A 14,565-nucleotide genomic window follows, 5' to 3' on the forward strand; every position below is an offset into this window, starting at 1 on the left:
CGGGGCGCCTGGGTGGCGCAGTCGGTTAAGCGTCCGACTTCAGCCAGGTCACGATCTCGCGGTCCGTGAGTTCGAGCCCCGCGTCGGGCTCTGGGCTGATGGCTCAGAGCCTGGCCTGTTTCCAATTCTGTGTCTCCCTCTCTCTCTGCCCCTCCCCCGTTCATGCTCTGTCTCTCTCTGTCCCAAAAATAAATAAACGTTGAAAAAAAAAATTAAAAAAAAAAAAAAAAGATTCTCTCCCTTCCTCCCCCTCTGCCCTTCCTGCACTTGCATGTTCATTCTCTCTCTCTCTGTCTCTCTCTCTCTCTCTGTTTAAAAAAATCAAAACAAAACAAAAACAAACAAACAAATAATGTAATAAATTCACTTGTAAAACCGTCTAGGTCTGGTGCCTTTTTTAGTGGTAGATCTTTTACTTTCCAATCTCTTCTACAATAATTGGTCTATTCATGTTTCTTAAAATAATTACTTTAAGAATTTTTATTTTTACCAGGGCATTTTCCACTGCCTCTAGATTTCCAAATTCATTTCTACAGAATTGTACATAACATCTACCAGTAAGTTTTCTTATCTCCATCTTTGTGGTTATATTCGTTAATAATGTTGTATTTATCTTGCTTTCTCTTTATTGAGCTTGTCAAGGGTGTATCTAGTTCAACAATCTTTCAAAGAAACTAATTTTGATTTTACGTATCCCTTTTTATGTTTGTTTTCTATTTCATTAGTTTTAGGTTTTATCTTATTAATTCCCTCCTTCTACATTCCTATTTTATTATGCTACTTTTGGATTTGAGTTTTCTAAAATTTACTCTGAATCCTTATTTTGTCAAACAATAAGGGATCCCAATTTTGGGATACAAGTTATTTCCTGAATAAACTTTGCTTCAATGTCTCATGTAGTAAGTATATACTCACTCTATATTATAAATTTTTAATGTTTTTTTTTGAAGGAGAGAGAGACAGAGCATGAGCAGGGGAGGGGCAGAGAGAGAGGGAGATACAGAATCTGAAGCAAGCTCCAGACTTGAGCTGTCAGCCCAGATCCAAATGCAGGGGTCAGACCCAGGAACCACGAGATCAGGACCTAAGCCAAAGTCAGATACCCAACCGAACGAGCACCCAGGCATCGCACTCATAATATATTATAACTACACTTTTGTAGCTGAACATCACACCTCAACAGTTGCCACCTTTGTATTATAAATTTTATGTATATATATCTCACAAAGGTTAGGACATCTTCCTCTTTAAATAATTCTTTGTGTCCCCAGAGTACTCAGCACAGCTTTTTGCCCATGGTAGAATTAAAATGTTATGGAAAATTTTTTAAGTTGTGGAAAGCAAAAACACTTGCTAGAGCATTTAACTCGGGGAAATCTATGTACGCCTACCATTTACCTTTAAGGATCAGGTGATGCTGGAAAAATGGACACTCAGTGCAGGTGATTCTGGTGCATTGGATGATGAGAAGATCTAGCATCAGATTTTAGCAAGATAGAGATGGGCTCCAACTCCACCTTATCCATTTACCAGCTAAGTGATGTACCTTCTCAGAACCTCAATTTATTCCGATATAAAGTAGGTCTTAAAAAAATAGCTCCTTCCGCAGAGGGCTCTTATGAGGATTCAATGAGATAATGCATGAATGTGCCTGGCACATAATAAGAGCTCCATAATTGTGAGTTCCCAGCATTATTGTTATTAATATTATCATTTCAGTCGGGGCAGGGTACTGAGGTGGTAAACAGTTGAGGGGCAGAAGCAAGGTAAGGGGAAGAGGAGCTGGGGAAAGGACAAGAAACAGAGAACTTAACCTCTCTGTGCTTAACCTCTCTGTGTCTCAGTGAAAGGAGGACTTTATCTACAAACACTTATGGCACTATTTTAAGCGTTTTACCTATGTTAACCTATTTAATCTTTCCAGCAAGCAGAGGAGCCAGGTCCGATAGGGTGTGGTGAGGAATAAATGGTGAATATATTTAAAGTACTTACAGACCCTGTTTGGCATAAAAAGTGCTGTGGAAGTATAAGCTGGTATCATCATCATTAATGTAAATGCTCTACTTTAGCTGTCACCGTCACCACCATTATCATCATCGTCACCACCATTATCACCATCATCATCACCATCACCATTATCACCATCATCATCACCATCACCACCATTATTATCATCACCATCATCATCATCACCACTACACTACCATCATCAACATCATCACCATCATCACCACCATTATCATCATCATCACCACCATCATCACCATCATCACCATCATCATCACCACCATCACCACCATCATCATCACCATCACCACCATGATCATCACCATCACTGTCATTATCATCACCATCACCACCATCATCACCATCATCACCACCATCACCACCATCATCATCACCATCACCGCCATCATCATCACCATCACTGTCATTATCATCATCACCACCACCACCACCATCATCACCATCATCACTATCATTGGGTTCAGTTACAGTACTGCACTTGGAGACGATACCAAATCCTCTCCCCATTTCTCAGGCACACAGGATCATTTTAGTATCTCCTTCACACTCTTATCCTCTCCTCCTCCCCACCTTCCATTTACCCTCCTCTTGTTCTGAGACTCTACTTCTTCCCACCAACTTAAAAGAATGCCAACTCTTGCCAAGGATAATGTTAGGTGTTCCCACCTACATACAGTCTGGACTCAAGGAGTCATGAGCAGCCCAGTCAGAAAGCTGAGATTCAAACACTTGTCCATTGGTCTCCAAAGTCTACTCCTTATCCTATTATAACCACATCACTGTAAAATATCCACCCCACTTGCTAAACATTTTTTCAAGTTTTTATGTATTTTAAGTAATCTCTACACTTAATGTAGGGTTTGAACTCATGACCTCAAGATCAAGATTCACGTGTTCTTCTCACTGAGCCAGCCAGGTGCCCCCAAACATTTTTTTACCTATCATTCTCAAACACTGAACTGGTTTGTTCACAAGGCATATCATCCAAGTTTTTAAAATAAAGACTCATGCTGGGGCACCTGGGTGGCTCAATAGGTTAAGCATCCGACTTCAGCTAGGTCATGATCTCATGGTTCACAGGTTCGAGCCCAACATCGGGCTCTGTGCTGACAGCTCAGATCCTGGAGCCTGCTTCAGATCCTGTGTCTCCCTCTCTCTCTGCCTGTATACATGCTCTGTCTCTCTGTCTCTCTCTCAAAAATAAACAAGCATTAAAAACTTAAAATAGGGGCGCCTGGGTGGCGCAGTCGGTTAGGCGTCCGACTTCAGCCAGGTCACGATCTCGCGGTCCGTGAGTTCGAGCCCCGCGTCGGGCTCTGGGCTGATGGCTCAGAGCCTGGAGCCTGTTTCCAATTCTGTGTCTCCCTCTCTCTCTGCCCCTCCCCCGTTCATGCTCTGTCTCTCTCTGTCCCAAAGGTGAATAAACGTTGAAAAAAAAATTAAAAAAAAAAAAAAAAAAAAACTTAAAATAAAGACTCATGTTAACTTGATGTATTCATATCTTATTCTCAGTCTTCTATAGGCCCCAAATTTTTTAAAAAAGATACATGAACTGATTTGTAGCACACAATATGCCTTCTCAACAAACAATAGTTTCTTAGTCAAGTACATCAACCTCTTGAGATGATTATACCAATCAAGATGTCTTACTGCATACATTTTAGAGCAATATGTTGACAGGGAGAAAAGTTAGAAATGACCTGAATGTTGTGGCACCTGGGTGGCTCAGTCAGCTAAGTGTTTTGGTTTTGGCTCAGGTCATGATCTCACGGTTCGTGAGTTCGAGCCTCACATCAGGCCCCATAGTGACTGTGCGGAGCCTGCTTGGGATTCTCTCTCTCCCTCTCTTTCTGTCCCACCCCTGTTCACTCTCTCTGTCTCTCTCTCAACAATAAACTTAAAAAATAATTTTAAACAGGAAATGACCGGAATGTTTAATAAAAGTGAATTGTTAAATACACATTAGTAAATCCAGAAAATGGAATCGTTTGAAGCCATAAAAATAATACCAAATAAATAGATCTGTGTATGTAGAACAGCATGAGATTTTATGTACTGAAAGGATATATACGAATGGGATCACAACAGCTGATTTGTTGTTTTTTTTTAATGTTTATTTATTTTTGAAGGAGAGAGAGACAGAGCATGGGCGGGGAAGGGGCAGAGAGAGAGGGAGACACAGAATCTGAAGCAGGCTCCAGGCTCCGAGCTGTCAGCACAGAGCCCGACACAGGGCTCGAACTCACAAACCGTGAGATCATGACCTGAGCCAAAGTTGGACGCTCAACCGACTGAGCCACCCAGGCGTCCCCACAACAGCCTATTTGTAATGGAAAGGAAAACTCATTTTAAGGATGTTCTTAGTTTTGCTCTTTACATATTCTAAGTTTTCTCTGTAACAAGTATACATGGCTTTCCTAATACCAAAAACAATAGAAGGACCTAGATTCTGGTGGAAAACACAGCTGCGCCTATCTCAACCAGCTCAAACTGTCCCCACTTAAGCTTTTAATCTTCTGTCTCATCAGGCTGTGCATTTGTCTGATAGATGGCTGAGTTGCCTCTGGCCTGTCACTGTTATTTGCTTTGAACTCTACACATCTGGGTGGCAAAGTCGGGGGCTGTTTAATATTGGGGGGGGGCGGTTAGTGTTTGAATACATAGAAAAAATACATTAAAATTCTTCAGATCATCAGCATGGAATTAAGAACAACTACCATTGTTGTTCTACCCATTAAAGGCAAAATCAGCCGCATAAGCTCAGTGCAAGAAGAGGAACAAAGATTGACCCACATCACGCTCCTGTGTCCCCTTCCAGGGGCATCCGACACAGCACAGGACACTGAGTGCCCTTAGCCGTGTTGGAAACAATCACACGTGCAGGTTCCTTACCCGCCTGCTGCATTTTCTTCCTGGTATAACTGGAGTTCTCCTGTGCAAACTACCCCTATGCTTCAGTATATAGTTAACCGTGCTCATTAACAGTTTTTAAAGTTCTCATTTTCGTTACCATTCCGAACGTGCACTTTATATATCAATGAAAATGAACACGTGTTCAGGAAATAGTAAAGATCCGCATTTAGATTTTTTATTGAATTTATATTTTATATGTATATTTTCTGATTAAAAATCAGAAGGATGGGGCGCCTGGCTGGCTCAGCCGGTCGAGCGTCCGACTCCCGATTTGGGCCCAGGTCACCATCCCAGCCAGGGTCGTGGGACTGAACCCTGCGTCGAGCTCCACACTGAGCATGGAGCCTGCTTAAGATTCACTCTCTCTCTGGGGCGCCTGGGTGGCGCAGTCGGTTAAGCGTCCGACTTCAGCCAGGTCACGATCTCGTGGTCCGGGAGTTCGAGCCCCGCGTCAGGCTCTGGGCTGATGGCTCGGAGCCTGGAGCCTGTTTCCGATTCTGTGTCTCCCTCTCTCTCTGCCCCTCCCCCGTTCATGCTCTGTCTCTCTCTGTCCCAAAAATAAATAAACGTTGAAAAAAAAAAATTAAAAAAAAAAAAAAGATTCACTCTCTCTCTCTGTCTGCCCCTCTCCCCCGCTCATCATCTTTCTCTCACTTTCTAATATATATAAAAAAAAATCAGGATAGTTGGTATTTTGTTGACTTTTACAGGAGAGAAAGAAAGGGGTTGTGGCTGCTCAAAACCAAAAATGTATCTGAAAAACCAAACTTTCAGTTCAACATCCAGATACTCTATCTTCCTCACGTCAAAAACATAAAGAATTGGGTTTGGGGGATTTTTAAAAAAATTTTTATTTAGCCAATTGGCATTCTGTAGAATGCCATAGTGGAACTGAAAAACTCTCCTGTATTTCAAAACCCGGAATAAAATGCACTGATTTTTTTTTTTTCTTGTATCTTTCTCAGAGCTTTTTGGAAAACCTGAAGAGCGTAGGTTAAACGTTATTAAGAGCCACGTATTTGTATATAAGAGCTGTAAGACGGACATAGCTGAATATTAAGAAGTACTCAAGAGCCAAAGACACTGGAGAAAAATTAGCCTGGAAAAGAGAAGGCTGGGAGTGATTTAACAAGCGGTTTCAAATCAATAACAGGATGGGAGAAAGAAGAGAGTGACCGTCTTTTGCCAGTCCCACTTAAAGACAAATACGAGAATTGGCTTCCAACCCTGTTACGTGTTAGACCAGACATAGCTCAAGGCTGGGCACATGATGAGTAGCCTTCAATACCTTCTATTCAATACATCTCCCATATGCAGGCCCATGTGACCTTGTGAGACAGGGAGACAGATCTGTGCTATGCCACCTACCATAGAGGCGAATCCAGAATATTCCAATAGGAGCCACTAATAACCGAGGCAAGCTTCAAGAAAGGGCAGCTGTGTAGAAGAGAAAGGCATCAACTGTGTGAGTTGAGTTTGATGGGTGAAGACACAAGGATTCCAGGGAGAGGGAGCTATACATTCAAAGGTAGTCATGCCCCATCATGTGGTCAGGGGACACGCTTCCATGTGACTACAGAGCAGGCTATGTGGCAAGAGGTGGCCCTGGAGAATCTGGCCCAGCCCACATTTGCAAGAGTCGTCCTTTGGCCATGTTAAAAAGTTTGGGTTTTGTCTCCAAGGCAATTGTAGTACTCTTGCAGCAAGGGCCTTTTAGGATAAACTTTTCTTTTTAAGGTTATTTATCTTTGAAAGAGGGAGAGAGAGAAGGAGACACAGAATCCGAAGCAGGCTCCAGGCTCTGAGCTTTAGGCGCAGAGCACGTCACGGGGCTCGAACTCACGAACTGCAAGACCATTCCCTGAGCCAAAGTCGGCGCTTTACTGACTGAGCCACCCAGGCATCCCAGGAAGGACCTTTTACAAGGAAATGCCAGAATGATGTTAGCATCGTATGTTGACTATACCATTCTGGCAACAGTATGAACACTAGATTGGTAAGAAAACATTACTGGAGGCTGGTGCAATATTCCAGACAAATATATACATACATATGTATATGTATGAATGAAGATGGGGGTGGGGCGCCTGGGTGGCTCCGTCAGTTAAGCGTCCGACTCCATACCAGCTCAGTTCATGATCTCTTGGCCCGGCCCGTTGAGTTCCAGCCCTGCATCAGGCTCTGCACTGACAGCACGGAGACTGCTTGGGATCCTCACCTCCCTCTCTGTCTGCCCCTCCCCTGCTTGTTTTCTCTCTGTCTCAAAGTAAATAAATAAATATATTTTTTTTTAAGTTTTTTTTAAAGAACCTAATTAAGGGTGTTACCATTAGGGATGGAAAAAAGGAAGCAGAGTCAAACAGTGGTAGGTCGTAAGCACAGACAGAGCTTGTGGGTTGCTCTGGTGAAGAGGAAAGATGAAGAGAAGAGCCTAGGATAATCCTGGGTTTTTGCCTGGAACAACTGGGTGGCACGCTTTCCCAAACTGGGGCATACGGGAGGAGAAACAGATTTTTAGAAGGGAGGTAATTAGGGGAGATGGCACATTTAGGTTTCTAGCATGGCGTTCGTGGTGTCTATAAGATGTCTAGGGAAAAAGTTGCACTTACTAGAATGTAAGATCCATGAGGCAGGGACCTTGTTGGTTTAGTTCGACCCATCAAACAACGTGGCTTTCAGCATAATCATTGCTTACTTAGCACAACACGTGGCAGATGATAAATGCTCAGTAAATGCCAGCTGAATAGGTGCTCTTGGATGAACATGTGGGTCTGGATCTCAGGACAGCCTTCTAGGCAATTATTCAACGCTCTTTGGTGTCCTTGCACAGAGAATTCTAGAACCTACTTTGATGTTCACCAAGACCATTTTACACCTTGAAATATTGTGATTCTGGTCCACTCCCAAAGGACTGAATTACAAAAATGCTGCTAAGGTTCCTAGCGGCCCTATTCCTCTTTGTTTACAAATATAAGCAAGGTGGTTTGTTAACTGACGGAAGAGAAAAAATTGCGAAATAAATTTTGGAAGTGGTCAGATTGAGCGAAATCAGTGGTAAAGTCACAGCATTGGAGTGAGGCTCTGGTATTTTTTTTTTTAATCAGACATATGGCTTTCAAGTTCCTATTGAAAAGGCCAGGACAACCAAGTAGAATTGTTGAGGATGGCTGTGATCCACATATACTAACTCTAAAGGAGATTCTGGCATGAGAATGAGTAGCAAGGAGAAGTGCGTAGCTCCAGCAGAAATCTGGAAAAGACTTTAAGAAAGAAGAAAGCAAATCCCCCTAGTAAATGGCTCTGTTCCTTGGAGGAGTTGGAACAAATCTTCCTTGCCAGAGAAGCTTGAATTACCTGCCTATCCCTTTCAGCATTTTCACGTACAAATCAAACACAGATGGCCCATTACGTTTATGACCTCCTGTCAATTACTCTAGATGAAGCATGCATTAATTATTGAAATATTTTCATAGTATACAAGTTTTGAGTGGTTCCATTGCCTCAGATAATTTCAACTTTCTGATTAGAAGCCGGTATAAACTATTTTATTTATGAAAATTAATCTCTTGAATGTAGTAAAAGCTACAAATACAGTAGTAGATTTTTTTTTTTTCCACTTAACAAAGCCAAACTAAAAATCCTGGCCTCTATCCTTGGAAGTCGGCGTTATGTTAGCAGGGTATGCAATCCATAAACTCTGCCAAAATCTATTACAATTGTAGTAAATTTTGATTACTGGAGTTGTTTGTTATTTATGTCTAGAAGATAAAGATAATATTGGGAATAGCCCTCTTCTATTCGATGTATAAATTACATCCATAAAATACCTTGTTTCGTAAACAGTAAAATAAAAAAAAAAAAAAGAAGCCTAAACTTGGTTGAAGCTTCAAATATTTGCATCTACTTTCTTTGAATCAATAAACATGTTGGAGGATGTGAAAGTCCACGGAATGTTTAAGCTTTTAACTATGCCACTAGTGTTGGTCTGGCACGGTAAACAAAATACTGGGGCCGTTTGACTGTTAGAGAACAATAAGAATATTCCGACGAAGCATCCCTTTGAGAGAATGTGAAGAAAGTTGAGAAGGGAACTCAGAAAAAGGCTTACGTATTTTCCGTCACTCTGGAAGGAAGCTAGTCGTTCAGTAAACATCCAACACCTACTATGTGCAGAGAACCTCTCTGGGCACTTGGAGTACACTGGGGAACAAAACAAATATTTCTGCTCCTAACAGTATAGATTCTAATAGAATTGATTGCTTCCTTTAATCCTCACTGTACAGAGAAGGAGGCAGAAGCCCAGAGAGGCAAGCTAACTCACCTAACATCACCCAGCAAGAAGGCCCAGAGAGATAAGCTAACTTATGTACCATCACCCAGCAAGAAAGTTAGAGTAAGAGCCCAGGCCATTGGAGCCCATCTTCTTAACCCACCCTATCCTTCAGGCCTTTACCGTTTCCAACTGACCTTTTTCTGGGTCCTTGAGAAGTTAATCCTTGCATGTAATTAGCTGGACTCTCTTCAGTAGATGTCTTCAGCTAGAGAGACTCACTCTAAAAAAAAAAAAAAAAGAAAAGAAACTTTTTTTTTTTTAATTTAAAAAATTAATTGTCTGTGTTTCTTCTCTCTGAAATCCACTGATGTTTAGGCAAAGAATGTTATAAATGAGATACCATCACAGGAATGCTGATTTCACAGACCAGTGGGAGAAGGTGGCCCTAGAGGCAGCGAAGTTAACACATAATCATTGACTTCTTTTTCTGGCCAAAGCCAAAGAGGGATTGAAAACGGGAACTCTAGGTCAAGCACAAATGGAGGGTGCCATTGGCACTGTGCTGTCACAATGGGCTTACACAACATGAAAGAGAGTGATCTCTACACACCATGGTGGCAACTTGGGCCAAAAAATATGGTCCCCAGCTAGAATCTTGCATAGGGGGAATCTAGCCTATGTGTCAGGTGAAAACGATGCTTATCTATTGGATTCCTCTTGTAGGCATTCACCAAAAAACACAGCCAATGGAGAGAAGTCACGGAAATATTAATGATATTAATTCAGTGCTGCTCAATTAATTCGGCTTGTTAATTTTGCCAATTAAAAAATATATCATATTTTCCGACCATGAATAATAAAAAAACAGTTTTTTAGCACTTCATACTTTCTACAACCTTCTCGCTATTGGTGAGACAAAGTCAGGTGGCTGCCTGAGGTCACATCAGATCTGACAGAGAACAGCCTACAACCCAAGATTCCTGATTTGTAACATCAAGCTCTGGATACTCTTTCAGGCTTCTTCTGATTTGGTCCTCGTCAAAGTAGATAGAGAAAGTATTATCATGGCCATTGGCCACATGAGCGCCTGAAGCTCAGGGACACAGCACAAGCCAATGCCCGACTCGGTTCAAAGAGAAGTAACGGCATACAAAGTCCATTAAGGGTCAGCGAGAAGGAGGGCATGTATAGGAGAAGCTGAATCGCTCAAAACTGAAAGATGAATTATGCAGTAATAGAAGTACATACAAGAGAAAGAAGTTGTACAGAGGTAGAAGTAATTCATTTCATCAAAGATTGAGTAATAGTCTAACCAGTTAGAAATATACCTAATTGGCTGTAATCAAAACTATAACGATATTGTAACTTGCTAGGCAGTGTCGAAAGCTGTTGTTTCTTAGGAGAGAACATCATAATTGAAAAATTGCAGTCTCGTGCTTAATGAATTAGCAACTTTGGACCTACAGCATAGGAATCTGGTTTTTAACAAGCCATATTTGGAGCCCACGGTCTAGAGCCTTGCTACTCAGAGTATGGTCCCTGGGCCAGCAGCCTTTTAGGAATGAGGAATCTTGGGCATTCTGATTCAGAATATGCATCTTACCAAAATCCTTAAGCGACTTCCTCTACACATTACAGGTTTTTTTTTAAGTCGATTTATTTATTTTAAGAGAGAGAGAGAGAGAGAGGCAGAAGGGGAGGGAGACAGAAAATCTAAAGCGGGCTGTCTGTTGTCAACACAGCCCGATGCGGGGCTCGAACTCACGAACTTCAAGGTCATGACCTGAGCCGAAGTCAGACGCTTAACTAACTGAACCACCCAGGTGCCCCTACACATCAGTTTGAAGAGTACTGGTCTATAACATCCCTCGCCTGCTATGTATTCACCTTATCAGAAAAAATAAGTCAGCTTGACATAGAGTGTTCTCAGTGAACCCATGTGGGACCCACATGATCTCTGCTTCTATCCCCAACTCCCTTCCCAGCCTGACGTTCTAAATCTCCATCACCCTCTGATAAAAAAAATTACCGAACATCCAATTAAGATTTTCTCCTTGGGGCGCCTGGGTGGCGCAGTCGGTTAAGCATCCGACTTCAGCCAGGTCACGATCTCGCGGTCCGTGAGTTCGAGCCCCGCGTCGGGCTCTGGGCTGATGGCTCAGAGCCTGGAGCCTGTTTCCGATTCTGTGTCTCCCTCTCTCTCTGCCCCTCCCCCGTTCATGCTCTGTCTCTCTCTGTCCCAAAAATAAATAAACGTTGAAAAAAAAATTAAAAAAAAAACAATAAATAAAAAAATAAAAAAAAAAAAGATTTTCTCCTAAATCCTGTTGAAACTCCACATCTAATTCATGGGCTATCAAGTGTTTCAAGCATTTCCCAAAGTCACCTGTGAAATATTTTGGAAAGTAAATCACCACTTGCAGATCTCTCAATTTCCAGTAAATCTCCCATTTTCTACAGTTCCTTGAAGACTAGTCAAGCACTCTGGCAATCCCATCTGCTAGTTTTCTTTGCCCCCACCCCACAAGATAATCAATCCATCAAGATCAGGAGACAAGGGTGTGTTTATAGTAGCTGGGGAAGATATGACGAATCCTACCCTTGTGCTGAAGCATCAGGTTCCTCTTACAAGTGTTTGTTTAAACCAGTCTCCTTAAGGAGAATTGGTACAGTTTCTCCTTGTTTGTAAGGGCAACGCGTCCTCTGCCCTACTTAGGAGAAAGCCCTCCCGCCGCCATTCTGGGATAACAGAGGAAGGAAGCCTCTTCCTCCAGCCCAGGGGGGCCCCACTCAGCTGGGAGCAATACAGCTGGTGCAATGCTTGGATTTTGAAATCCACTATATTTCATTATAGAAAATAAATTGTTAAAGAAATAAAATTACTTGCAATTCTACCACTCTGGCAAGTTCATGGGCCATCTGCATCTAGCGTTAGGTTCCCATATGGGTTTGCCATTTCACTTTCCTTAAGGGTATGTCAAAAAGAGTTTTCAATATTGTTACGGCCTTCACAGCAATTTCAGTATTGATCTGCTATGTGTATGTCACCAGTCTACTACTCTTGGACATACAGTTGGCTTCTAATTTTTCATTATTAGAAATAAGTTTCAACAGCTAGTTTTTAGAGACCCAATCCCAATAATTGCCAATTATCTTTAAAGAAAAGAAAAGTTGGTCTGTGGCCAGGATTTACGTTGCTAACTTCCATTAGGCTACGCCTAAGTATATATACCATTAGTTAGATGGGGGGGGACAGGAAGAAAAGTATGAAGAAAATGATATAAAATCAATGCTCTTTACCTTAAAAATCAACCGAAAGTATATGTTCTACTAAGCGACCCCAAAGTGTCATTTTCGTCCGTGAATTACTATACATAATATAGACTAAACATGTTATTCATATCCATCGGGTAAGCTTCACTGCGTTACATAGGAGGCCATTTCCTGATTAGATGCTTGCACTAGGGTAGCACTGAATAGAAACTTGCTGTAGCCTAACATTTTCATACAGCTGTAATTTCATTACATTCTCACTTTCTGCTGTAGCCTGTAGAATTGAAAACACATAGGGGCACCCGGGTGGCTCAGTCAGTTGACCATCCGACTCTTAATTTCGGCTCAGGTCACGATCTCACAGTTCGTGGTCTGGAGCCCCGCGCTGGGCTCTGCCCTCTCTTCAAAGTAAATGAACTTAAAAAAGAAAAGAGAGAGAGAGAAAACACATTGCCATCCATCACTTAGAATCTGCTTAACCTTTGTTGAGATTATACTCAGTCTAGCCATTTTACGTAGCACTAACCCAACATCCAATTTCTGTTTTCCCTTCCTTGTGCTAATACGTGTGGCTGTCCCCCCAGATAATGGTGACACTGGTTTTGGTGGAACATGAGGAAGGTGGCACAAGCCACATCGAGTCCCCCACTTTGAGGACAAGATCTCCTCTGGAGTTCAGGGAATGGCATTCCAGGTCAGGGGAAGAGCAGGAAGGGAGCAAGGTTGAAGGAATCATGATCATTCTGTTTTGCTAAGCTGAAGATAGAGAAAGGAGGAGAAAATACGTTTTAAAAGACTGCTCTGGGGACAAATCATGGAGGACCTTGAGCAGTAGAATAAGGAGTCTGAATAATAAGCAAATATTGTAAGGGTGCCTGGGTGGCTCAGTCGGCTAATCGTCCGACTTCAGCCTAGGTCACGATCTCCCCTTTCCTGAGTTCGAGCCCCGCGTCGGGCTCTGTGCTGACGGCTCAGAGCCTGGAGCCTGCTTCGGATTCTGTGCCTCCCTCTCTCTCTGCCCCTCCCCCCCTCAAAAATAAATAAACATTAAAAACTATATAAAGAAAAGAAAATATTGTAAACAAGAACTAATCTGAACTAGATTTGTGTTTCATGGATTTAACGGATGCAATGCATGGAAAAAAGAAGGGTGTGCTGGGGTAAATACAGACCTACCATATTGTTTAAAGAGCTGGTGGGGATGGGGAGGGTCTGAAGAGGCAGCAGTGAAGATGGAGAGGAGAACATGGGCATGAGGTACTGCAGAGAGGAACGGAAATTCACTGAGTGAAGGGGACAAGGAAAGTTGTTCTTGGCAGCTTGTTCCAGAACAATGTCCCTCCCAGGCCGTAAGTCCTGAGCAAACACCACCTTTGTCGCAAGGCTGTCTCCTCAAACGCTAAACACCTGCAGGCCTTAAGTATGAATTATCCGAAACAATTGTTTGATTTGGGCATCAATGTCATGGTTGAAATAGAAACATGTGATTGACTTTCCGAACCCATTTGAAAAGGATTCGTAGTGGGTTTGGTTTGGTCTGGTGCTGTGACCCATGCTGCACAATCCCTGACTAGCCGGCCACCTCGGTGGGCCTGAAAAGCCCAATTTCTAGACATCTGGCAGGTGACTGGGCTGCCCCGCCCAGCTTGCCCTGGCATGAGGACAACTCGGTGAGAAGGCTCTTTAGATGGTCTCCATCTTCTTGAAGAAGCAAAGGCAACATTTTTTTTTCATTTTTTTTTTAACGTTTTATTTATTTTTGAGACAGAGAGAGACAGAGCATGAACGGGGGAGGGGCAGAGAGAGAGGGAGACACAGAATCGGAAGCAGGCTCCAGGCTCTGAGCCATCAGCCCAGAGCCTGACGCGGGGCTCGAACTCATGGACCGCGAGATCGTGACCTGAGCTGAAGTCGGACGCTTAACCGACTGAGCCACCCAGGCGCCCCATGGGCCAGCCCAGTTTTTTTTTTTTTTTTTTTAATTTTTTTTTTCAACGTTTATTTATTTTTGGGACAGAGAGAGACAGAGCATGAACGGGGGAGGGGCAGAGAGAGAGGGAGACACAGAATCGGAAGCA

The 14,565-nt window shown here is 42.6% G+C and overlaps 1 long non-coding RNA gene across 9 annotated transcripts in view; it reads right to left on the minus strand.

The window, feature by feature from the left end:
* LOC123582536 overlaps positions 1 to 14,565 on the minus strand; it is a 113,379-nt gene that overhangs the window by 28,996 nt on the left and 69,818 nt on the right. For all 9 annotated transcript variants that reach the window (XR_006704441.1, XR_006704442.1, XR_006704445.1 and 6 more), the window contains one exon: positions 9,409 to 9,494. This is a non-coding gene — a long non-coding RNA (uncharacterized LOC123582536). The remainder of the gene's footprint in view (positions 1 to 9,408; positions 9,495 to 14,565) is intronic.

The sequence above is a fragment of the Leopardus geoffroyi genome, chromosome B3, assembly GCF_018350155.1.
Source record: "Leopardus geoffroyi isolate Oge1 chromosome B3, O.geoffroyi_Oge1_pat1.0, whole genome shotgun sequence".
Lineage (NCBI taxonomy): Eukaryota > Metazoa > Chordata > Mammalia > Carnivora > Felidae > Leopardus > Leopardus geoffroyi.